Raw genomic sequence first — 12,369 nt, forward strand, 5'->3', positions numbered from 1 at the left:
ATTCAGGAAATCAAAGAAAGGTTGAATTTTATTTTACTTCAGGTCATTTGGGTCAGAGAGTAAATAATAATTTAGTAATAACAACTATTAAATGAATGTATTTGTTTCATGTTATCAAGTAACTTTCTTACTTGGCCTCTATAGGCCTTTCATTTTTATATTTGCCTTCAGAGAAGTTGTAAAATCTCTCAAGAATGAGACTTCTCCTTGGCAGAAGCACACACTAGAGATGATATCTATCATTTCCTGACCAGGCTAATTTTTAAAAATTTTCTCTGTAAGCTGAAGGTTTGGAATAACATTAATTTGAGCTTGAAAATCAAAACTTATTAGGAATTGGAAATATTTGTAGAAATTAACTTGAAAAACTGCACTTTAAAGCCCCCAACTATTCAATGCTAAAAATGTAAATCTAAATAAATATGAAGATCTGTTTGTCTGTGGTTCTACTTTTAAAAAATAAACTGTACAGGCCTGTTAGTTATTTATCCCCATGCTAGGCTTTGCTTCCCTTACCAAGAACGACCTAGTTAGCATAAATTCAGTTCTTGGTATACTTAAAATTAAACTAATTTTACATTTTTAGCATAGGGCAAATGTTCTAAGCTAAATGGAAAAAAAGGAGAGCAAACTCACATATCCAAGTATGCACTTTCAATCTACTCTAAAATCAGATTTCTATAAACAAAAGTCTTGATGTAGAGCATTTCTGTAAAATGGATGAGAACAAAATTGGTGGGTTTTGCAGAGCATAGCAAAACTGGAAACTAAAAATATTATTTTAGGTGGTGAAAACAAAACTTTTTGCATATGTAAGTGAATTATGGTGGGTTTTCCTGTTGCCTGTAATTTAGCTTCAGTAATGAACAGCTTTTTGGGTCTTTCTGCGTTGTGCTTCTTTTTCCCTGGGGAAGAGGGGATTTCAGCATTTCTTAGAAGTCAACTGAGAGGCTGAAAATTTTCTGAAAAAGATAAATTATCTGAAAAACAACTACTGATAAAATAATTGACTCCTTTTCAGCACAGAGGCTATGGAAATGCTGCTGTAAAAAACCAAGCCAAACGTGTCTATTACAAACTCTAATTCTACATTTAGTTGTTTGATTTCCACAGGTTTCAAAAGTTCAAAGCACACTGCACAGAACTTTCAGTTATTTCAACTGAACCAGCCTATGGATGAATTATGAATTCTGCAGTTTCTAAATGATGGTACTATTCTTATTTTTATATTGCCTGTTGTCATTATAGAGAGAGGTTTTTTTTTTTAATTCACAATTCTTGGCAGCTACTACCTCTTACTGAAAAGTCTATGTACTGAAAATAATTTCTCGTTCTATAAAAGAGTAGGAAATAGTAATGATTGTATCTAATATTTCAATTGCACTTTTTAAATAAGATAATCAGTTATTAGAGGTAAGCAATAGTATAAGTACTGTAAAATCAAATGAAATTATTTTTCAACAATCTTGTAAAAATAAGGAAAACAGAATAAATTACTAGTAACATCAATTTTTCAAAACATCTTTATTTTGCCAAACATACACCATGCAAGACCAACAAGATTTTAGTGGCCTTTTTCACACTCTTATTTTCAGCAAGAGTTTGTGATGCATAATTGCTCATGAGAACAGAAGAACTCATCATACCCCTCTCAATAGCTCAGTTGATCACTGGCAATAGAACTGTACACGTTGCACTGCTGCCAAGAGATGCACCAGCGCTGACAAAAGGTAATTCACTCTACCCCAGCAGGTGCTCATTGCAAACTGCTACTGGTACTTAATACATATCACAGATTTACAAATCAAAGAGGGAGATTCTGGACCATTTCCAAGACTTGAGCACCCTTGGTGGAAAAGTTCACATACAAAATGCAGTAAAAAGGTTGACTGAAAGTCAGATTCAATTTTCTTTTGTGATGAAGACACTATTTTAAAGAACACAGCCATTAAGATTATAAAAACCAATCAATAATCAATGTACTTTTTTGTAAACAGAGGAAATAAAAATAAATCATAATGGTGAACAGTGAAGTTTGGGAGTGATATCACAGGTGTGATTTATTACAGAGGAGACATTTTGGTGTTTCTCAAAAACACTGTGTCTACCCCCAGCTTCAAGTATTATCTTTTCTGAAATAACATTTCCAATGCCATCATTTTAGATCCATCTGCTCTGCTCATTTTTACCTCACAGTGTATTTAAATTAAAATGCATTTTAAGTGTATTTCAATATTTTCTTTAAAGTGACACTTTCTTCTCTAAGTAAACTTTCATTAAGAACCATATAATCATCCAAAGCAAACCCATACTAAGAGAGATGTGTTGATTGTACTCTTGGTGGTGCATTGGTTGCCTGAAAATGACTCTGTATCCCCAGCAATGGGGAAATTCCAAATTTCAAAGCGCCAATCCTTTTGTATTAAACTTTATCTGGGCAGCAAAGTCCTTACAAAGCTAGAAGTGTTATCTAAGCACAGCTTAGAGCTAATCTCCCTTTTCTTCCTCTGTTAACGTGTTTTAAAGTGACAGTTACTAAGGCTGCTGATTTCTGTGCAATGAAGCGAGTTTTTCCAAGGAGACAAGTTTTGAAGGGCATTTTCATAAAATCACACAGATGCTAGAAGTATTAATTTAATAATTTCCAGTAGAGGTAAAATCATAAAAAAACCCCTATAAAAATACAAAATATTGCTTGAGAGTACTTATCCTAATCAAATGCCCATATGCATCAAAACACAAAATTTCCAGGTTTGTCCACAACCATGGTTATTGATTCTGATTGCTACAAGGGTGGCAACAAATGATTCTGTTGAAGCTCTCATGCATCAGCCATGTCAGATCCATTTCCATATGGAAAAATCACTGCTATGAAAGCAGAACTCCTCTCAGGCAGGGAAAGCAGCAAAATTGGAACAGTGGCAGGGTAGGAAGCAAAGCCAGGGTCTTAGGGGAGGGTCATAAAGAAAGTGCTGGTGAGCTGTTCCAGGCACACAACCACAGCCAGAGCAGCACAGGAGCCTCAGCTCTGAGAGCTGCCCTAAAGAGCCCGTGAGATTTAGAAGTTCAGAGATGTAGATTTGGAGCAATTTTTCATAACTGTTTCTGGTAACTCTTGGTTTGTTAGAAGTTCATCCTGTAGATGCAGATCCATAAAAATTGCTGTAGCCTGAAGGAATGAAAAATATTAGAGAATCAAATATTTTAAGGGGGAAAGGGAGAAAAGAAGAATAGAAGTCTGTTGCTCACATGCCTGATCCCAGACTGATAACCTCAGAACAGTTCTTCAAGGAGATTTTTATCTTCAGCCCATAATCTGCATCACTCATCACGTATCATCACCCAGAGAAGGCCTGAAGAACTTAAACATTCGAAAACTTCTCATTTGTAACCAGCTGTATATCTGTAATAAATCACTTCTCCATACAAATCCTGCTTCACCTAAATCAACCTCTCTAAGTACTCAATGATCACTCAAGCAACCTAATTTATTTCAATCAAAGTTTTGGAAATGGGCCATGTGACTAATTACTAAGGGTATTAGGGGATGCAAAAAAAAACCCAAATTCAGGATAAAAATTACAAACTATTCTTACGACTCCTTTTATGTTCTTGCTATGTAACCATTATTTTTTTTTCACCTTCAGTAATGGTCCGATTACAACCATCACTGCTACAAAGCAATGAAAGTCATTCCCATCTTGTCAGCTCCAGTGCCCAGCAGTATCTGTTGCCATAAAGATCTTCTCAGAGATCTGGAGAAAGACTCAATATTTGTACTTTTCCAAGCGCTACCCTGTCTCCTTAGCACAATCAAAATATGGTTAAAATATGTCAATTATCTTAGTTGCCATTTGTAAGACAGTGTAGCTGCATAATCTTCACCTTGCCAGAATGAAAAACCTTAGTTGCACTCACCCTGCATGAAAGAGAATTTCAATGTTCATTAATAAAATAATTATGTCCCTTAATCAAACTTTGGTGTTTTCTGTAAGTTACAAAGAATGAGTGTCACATACCATCTAATTTTTAAGTAATGCTTTTCATATACATATAAAGTTACTTTAGAGATACAAACTGTGACAAGTGCAACTGGAAGATTCAGTCAAAATTACAACAATCACCAGCAATGCTGAGACATAGGGACACCTGCTTGAGGACAGACAAATGCAGACATCTTACCTGTGATCTGAAGCATGCAATTTCTACTTTATTTGAAAATCACATCAGAGAAAATATTTCAAGGATGTAAGATCAGGGAACTGAATCTCTTCCTTCCCATGGGAATATGGCCTTCTTTTACTTGTTCCACCTTGTCTTGTGTCACTAATTATCTCAGTGTATCAATTACCACTTGTGTAAGGCTGCAGCCTGATCACCATGGGAAGTTGGGTGCAGGGTCAGGAGTCTGCACAAGGCACTTGGGAACAACAGACAAAGTTTGCTGGGTCAGAGGTTGGACTTGGGGATTTAAAGGTCTTTTCCAAGCTAAAAGATTCTGTGATTGCTGCTCCTGCACTCCAGTACCAAACCACAAGCTGTGCTCAGGGCTGTTCACCAGTGAGATGCTTGCAGGAGGGAGAGCTGGGCAGGGTGGTCGGTTCATTTGCCTTTTAGAACTGTGGAAGACAGAATCCTATCTCACCTGATCTAACCACAAATGAAATTACAATTGGTTTCAAACATTCAAACAAGGCTCTGCTGTAACTCTGCTGTGCTATAAAGGTTTCTCTCATTTTTGCTGTTATCATACCAGGTACTCATTTAAGCCAAGAAGAATTGCTTGGTATGAAAAATGATCCCGAAACTCCCACTTATGATCAGGCATCTGAGTAAAATCTACAAGTAACTAAAAAGATGAGAATGAAAAAATGATGTCTATAGTTGCTGTTTAAATGAAAATTTAAAAAAAGGGCAAAAGGTTTTTTTTTAGGTTTTTTTTCTCCAAACCCTCAGGCATCAGACCACACAAAGACATTTTAACTGGTCAAAGCTCAGAAATTTAAAGAGGAAGTCCTCTGGACCAAAGAAAACAGCGCTCCTTCCAGAAGAAACGATGGTGGGTCTAACTGAGGTCCTTAAAGCTGAGACCCTTTCTAAGATGCAAGATTAAAATATCTTTCAGAATTTAGAGATAAGTTTATTGACTTCATAGAATGTTTTGTATTTAATGAGTAGGGACCAACATAGGGCCCTTAAAAAACCCTAAAAAATTGTGGTTAACTCCCCTACAGATTAGCATTCATCAGATTGTGCCAAAAATAAACACATTTCTGGACCTACCCATTTGAATAGGACAAAAGTCATACCACAGATCACAGATCACAGAATATATGCATAAATAAGGTCCACTTTGGGATCACCATGACTTGCTAGATCCAAACTTAAGATTCCCTGAAAAAGAAGCAATTAAATACTTGTTTTTTATAATTACATTCCCTAAAAAGAAGCAATTTCTCTCTTAGGACAGAAACCAGGATGTGGGATAAGATTTGCTTCAATACTAAAAACCATGTGAATGTAACTAATATGGGATAATCAATTTTCAGTCACTGCAACAATTCTTATCTTTACAAAGAGAGAAGAAGGCATCAGCTTTGTGCCTAAACTGAAGGCAGACCCAGACCAAATCAGATGAGCTGAGTTGTAGGATCAGAACACCTCACTGGCAAACACAGGAAGTCAAATTTTAACACCTAATCCAAGTAAAAGGTCACTGTCAGGATCACACATCTGGCAAACTGCTGCAGTTCTGCATTATCTGTAATTATGGGACAAAATCAATTTGTCATAAGCATTACCTTCAATAATAACTGATATTCAAACATTAATTTAAAATATACACATCCTATTAAGATACCATTTTTCTCTGACAGAAATCTAAATATAAGCTATGCAACTAATTGGCAATTATAATTAGGAGTAGAGAATATATTATGTAAACAATACTAGAGTTTCTGCTGAGCTAGTGTAAAGCTTTCTTTTGAAGCAGTGACATGATAAAACAATCAGATTTTCACAGAGTATAAGATGACATAAACCTTGTCAAATGTAACCTAACACAACAGGAATACCATATCAACAGAAAAATTTGTTTTGCTATATTTAAGTATATTTAATTTTTAATCTTTCTTCTAAACTAGGGCATATACCAATTTACTGAAAAATATAGTTAGAGTTATTTCCTTAAAGTATCAGTTAACAGCTATTCCTTGCACACAGGAGGAGCACTGCCATTTTAAAAAGATGTTTCTAACTCAAGATCCAACTTGAGTTGTCAGTCCAAAGAATTCAAGAATGTCTGGATTTTAGCATTCAAGTCTGAGCACAAATTAACATAATTCAAAGACCAGCCAAAACACAGCTGTTCTGAAATTAATCTCCCCAAAATCTATATTTTTATATTTGACCATCCGAAAGGTCATGAAAATTGCATTAACACAACTTCCTGAAAAGGCAGCAAAAACATTTTGTCAAAAACAGCTCTAAGGCTGGTACAGCAAATACCTGCTTGATACTAAACATGATTTTCACTTTTATGGAAAACCATTATTGACATTAACTACTATCAAGAAGGTTTTATGGATCCTTTTCATTATTTAATTTCTATATATGGATAATTAATATTTAATATTCTCTTTTAATGAAAGCATTCCTTTTGTTTTTAATGTACTGTTACAACACCTTTCATTTAAAATTATTTACATCTCAGTAAATGTAAATAAATGTATTGTACACAATACATATGCATACGTATATATGTATTTTCATAGATATATAGACATACATATATAGATCATCTTGTGATAGATAACATACATTTTAAAAAGGAGGGCCTTTTAAATTTTAATAGTTTTAGGATAACAATAAGGGTTTAATGCACCTGAATCAGAAGGTTCATTGAAAAAGCAAATTCAACAAAAAACTGTCAAGTTTATGTCTAAAATATTATTTTTGGTAGCAGAGTTCTTTGATAGGCAAAAGATGCAAAACATACATGCACTGTCTGAGGGCCATGTAGAAAGAAACACTATTTTATCAGTGTTTAGTGGTGATGTGGGTAATAAAACTATGATGAAAACAAGATACTACCTAACCCAACTCCCAATTTATCCCTTTCTAGCTAAAACACTTCTGAATATAGAACCTCCAAGAAAGTACTCAGGGAAACTTTTCAGAAAAGTAACTTTATCAAAGCGCTGTAACTCAGATGAGGGAGTACTGTATCTTTCTCTACTTCTTGAAGAGAAAAAGTAAATTCACTGATCCTTTCATCTTGTACAGACAAGCAAATATTCATTGAACACACAGTGTATTTCCTGGACCTGAGATGAAGTGCCATTCATAGTATGAATTTGAAACTAATATTAAATTGACCTGCACATTAAAAAAAAGCATATAATTTTTTTAAATTACAGTACTCTGTATTTTATTACAGTAAGGTAATTCACAACCTCACAGAGTAATTGTTGCATGCTTTACTTTTACTCTTGGCTGAGTGTAATTGTGCACATGACCATTTCAACACAATCACTACTTGCTATTTGTATATTTAAATATAATTATGCTGTAAAAACTACTACATTTACTGGTGGATCTCAAAATACAACAAAAAGATCATATGTTCAGATAAATTATTTATGTAGAAGTTGCATTGAAATGCAAATATCCCACCCCTGGGAGTGTCCAAGGCCAGGCTGGACAGGGCCGTGGAGCAACCTGGTCCAGTGGAAGATGTTCTTGCCCAAGGCAGAGAGTTGGACAAAACGATCTCTAAGGTCCCTTTCAACCCAAAACATCCCATAATGTTCAGCTGAAATCAAAGCAGGAAGGCTGGATCCAAAAGCCAACAGCTTCACACAACTCAGCACCACAAACAAAAAAGTAAATAAACCCTGAGGCTGTAAGATGAGGGAAAAAAGTGCTCCCAGCAGCCAGCACAGCACAATGACAGGAATGGAACTCAATGTCACCGCTGATTTTGGAAGTCTTACTGTATTTCTTCTGTTCATTGGAAAATGATTTTGCAGCATTTGAAATGGTTTTATAGTTATAATTTGAGTTCAAGGAAGAACAACTTAAAAAGCCTGTTGTAAGTCAGTATTCCTTTGATTTTAAATTTATATTAATTACACTTAACATCAATGAAAGGCTAGATCAAAAGCTCTAGGATCAACAGCTGGCTGCAGCTAAAACTAAAAGTAGAAATTAATTAAATTAGCAAACCATGGTACACATTATTTACGTTAACAAATTCATCAGCCTCCACAAAGGAGCTGCCACATTACAAGGACACAGAGGGTTAAACCGTGTGATCATTTTGGATACTTTCCAGGTATATAATCTAAACTAATTATGTAATGTAATTAATTACTTGGGTTGAGTAAAAGCAAAACTGCTATTTCTGAAATGCTGCAATACAAAAATATTAAAAGGTGGAGGTTTTTTGTAAACTAAGAAAAACAGGAATGACTGGTTGTTTTCAGAGCACTATATCCAAAAAGTACTACATTACTATCTGTGGCAGGACCACATCCACCATTCAAGTGGCAAAGAAATTACACATATCTATTTCAATCAAATTACTAAAACTATTAAACATTGATATAGCTGGATAAATAATACACTATACAGGATACATTTAGGGAACAAATAGAACTGGCATGCCAACATGAACAAGAATTATAACACTGATTTTTTTGTCTTCTACAACCTTTTATTAGCTCTACAGATAGGATTATAGTTAGTTATCTGTGTAACATTTATAAGAAACAGGTAACATTTAATGGGAACAGAAAAATACACACTATGATACATGAGCTGTTTAAAATCACTCCACAGGGGTAGCATGAAAACAATGATGAGGCTATCCCTGCAAGTAATCTATTTGTCCCAGAGTCTGATTATCCCAGACAATGCTGCCAAAGGTGTGAAGTCAACACAATTTGGATTTTGCCACCCCCTCTGCAGCTTTCCTGTGTGCAGAGACACAGTTACCAGTCTGTCTTCAGAAGGACTCCTACCATTCTAAAAATACTGTCCCACAGCTGTTTAAAATTTATTTTTTTAGACCATAGCACCACTGTTTGGTTGTTTCCAATTTCTGAAACCACAAATAGTAAAAGTGTACTCAGTCTACTGCAAACATAAATAGCAAATGCACGCTTCAGCACTTTTAAAAGGATATGGAAATTGGCAACAAAAATGCAGTTCATGTTGAAAATTTACGAGGGCCCTGCCATATTTCTTCAGAAATACAATCAGGTAAAAATTAGGAAGATCTCTACCAGCTGGGTGGCATTTTTGTGTTTTCTTTACTTATATTTTTTTTTTTTAAACTGAAAGACTTTCATTATGCAACTTCTGGCACTTGATAAAATAGAGCATGGTACCTTTGCTCAAACCACAGCTTCTTTGGTTATGTTTAGCATTACACAAACATCTTTCACCTTAGATATCCTCTTGCATTAGTGTGTTTCATTTCAAATACTCTAAGGCACATTACCTTTGGACAAAATTATTTTAATGGCGATCAGCAAATCAGATGTACAAATTATTCTTTCCCTCCCCCTATTTTCACAGGTCATTTCAAAATAATCCAACCCTTCACAATTCTACTTTTACATATTTGAAGCTTTATGCACATATTTCTATTAAAAGCTAAAGCAGTCTGAAAATATCATATTTTTACATGGATTTCTTTCAAGAAACACAGAACAAAATGACAAAGTATCATCTAGTTTAAGGTAACAGTAGACATGTTAGTAAATGTGATTACACTTTTTTCCAGTGAAGATCAAAAGTCTGGAAACCTGAAGGAAATGTCAATATTTTTTTGCCTGAAGTACACTTCTTGAAAGAATTCTGGATCCCAAGGAATTTGATGGGAGTTTAAAGTCACTGGAGCTGAGATTTCAGCCCTGGCCTGTGTAAATTCAAGTGAGCTCACTAAGAAAAATATCTATTTCAAGTGGTATTTGTGAACTATTTTATCCTGACATAAATACAACTAAAAGTAGAAACAGGTAATAATTCCCTTTGATCAAGTATAGTCCACAGCAACAGACTGTTTCTATCAGTGACTTAACACTAGAAGCCTGAACCTTACAATGCAACAGCCTTAAAAAAAAAATGATATCATTAGCAGTCCATGACTTTTTATTTTTACGTGTAAAGGTTTTATAAAGGATAAAGGATGGAGGAAAAAAACATTTTATCTTTTCTTTCCCTTGCAGCTAAAAACAAGCTAGAACTATATACAACTTGTTTTGGGATATATACAACTCCGTTTGGGATGAATTTCTTTTGGTACTGAGGTAACGTACTACAAGCTTTATTAACCACACAGTTTGGAGGCATCATGGGCATATATTTACTTTTACATATATTTAGAAAATATAAATAATATTATATATATAAAATACAAATAATATTTTATATTCTATACAAATAAATATATGTATATTTATATGTAAAACTTCTATCTGTATTTATTCATTATATATATTTAAAAAAAAAAAAAAACAGGTCCATATAGTTCTGTAGTTTTGCCTGCCTTGACATTTGTATATTTCCTAATAACCCTGAGTGAATCACAGACATATATGTACATATATCCATGATTTTATCGTGTACATTATAAAAATAGAAGCTGGAGATAAGACAAACCCAGCCAGCCCATGAAATAAAAATTTGTCCAACAGGCCATGACACACTGGATGAAAACTACACATTAAATACTCTCTTAGATACATTTTTGCTGTTGACTTGGTAAAATTTTTCTTTTCAATTTACTAGATCTGAAATACTGCATGTTTCTATCAGTAGGATACTGTGATTAAGCAGACCAATTTTTTTTCAGCCCCAAAAAACCCTGGAAATGGGTAAGAGAGCTCTTGTACTGATCTCCCCAGTGCTATGGAACACAAGTAAGAATTCCCAGGCTTGGAGATGAAGGCTCAGGAGGGAACAGCAAAATTGGGATTATGAGCCTGGGAAGACTCCTGGCTGCAGCCACACAGGGGCAGGTCACAACCCTTACTTTGAGAAGGACCACAGCAAGTTTGTACTCTTAGTTTAAATCAATTTAAAATTAAATCACCAATTGGCATTTATCTCTGTAATTTACCCTGAAGATCTTTTATATCACGACAGCCTTACACAGTTTATTTTTTTATTGTTGAACCATGGAGTTCTTGGGGTTTTTTTAAGCTATTAATATTTTCAACTGAAAATTATGTCCTGCATAAATTAAAATAAATTACAGAACCTTTTCTTAATAATTAAGAATAACCTGGTGTACACATCACACTGCATTTCTATAGAACTACCCATAGTATTAGCAATTTCTTTGCTTGGGAGTGCAGCTGGGAAACTTGGCAATTGCTTTGCTTCAGAAACATTGTGTTATACAGGTATTTTTCACTGGGTATTATGCTTTGTGATGGAGAAGTTTCCCAACCGCTCATTAGAAGAGAAATATTAGTTTAAAATTTAAACTGTTTGCAAAGTATAATTTTAACTAGGAAAACTCCTGCTGTAAATATAGAACTTGAATACTGTGATGTGGTTAACTGCACCTGCCACCTAAAAGCGTTTTGCAATATTATGCACAGACTTTAAAGAGAAAAAAATTATTTCAGAGATGCAAATAATGGCAAGAGTACTAATAAATGTTTGACTGCATTTTTTAAAGGAATAATTTCATTTTCTTTTTAAATACATCCTCCATCCAGCATACTAATATCTACATGTTCTGAATTTAAGTGCCTTTTGCATTTACATTAAGAATAATATTTAAATAGATGGTTTTCTAGAAGGTCATCTTCAGGGCCAAGGCACACAAAAATAAGTTTAACAGAGAATCAACGGTTTGCTCATCCATTAATATGAGTTTAAAGAATGAACTGCATCGAAAACCACAACCTTGTATATTATTAAAAAACCTGAAATAGTAAAAGATACAGCCAAAGCCCATTGAACCCAGAAAAAGAGATGTTTCATCTTTCTGACCATAATGTACCGAACAAGAAAATGTTTTAATCTACAATCTGTATTTAAATAAATTATACACTCCGCAGAGTGTGAAAATTTATACAACTCACACAAAACAATATGAGGATACATGTAGGAAGCATCAAAACTTTATCTTAACTACAAAAACATTATTTAGAAGAAGTAATGCAGCAGAAGGGTAAACAAGTAAGGTGCCACTGGAAATATCACAGAGTATAAAATGTTTTGAGTCTGCCTTATTTCTTAGGGGGAAGTTCAGGAGAAATTATATTGTAGAAAAAACTTCAGCCATTGGCTTTCCCAGTCCACTTTTCTAGGAAGGTTTCTTAATGGAAAACAATTTTTTTTAACTTC

At 34.3% G+C, this 12,369-nt stretch overlaps 1 protein-coding gene across 7 annotated transcripts in view; it reads right to left on the minus strand.

Moving 5' to 3' along the window:
- The window catches only part of SUPT3H (SPT3 homolog, SAGA and STAGA complex component), a 260,596-nt gene that overhangs the window by 151,076 nt on the left and 97,151 nt on the right, over positions 1-12,369 (minus strand). The gene's annotated exons all lie outside the window — the stretch shown is intronic.

This window comes from Lonchura striata, chromosome 3 (assembly GCF_050655825.1).
Source record: "Lonchura striata isolate lonStrDom1 chromosome 3, ASM5065582v1, whole genome shotgun sequence".
Lineage (NCBI taxonomy): Eukaryota > Metazoa > Chordata > Aves > Passeriformes > Estrildidae > Lonchura > Lonchura striata.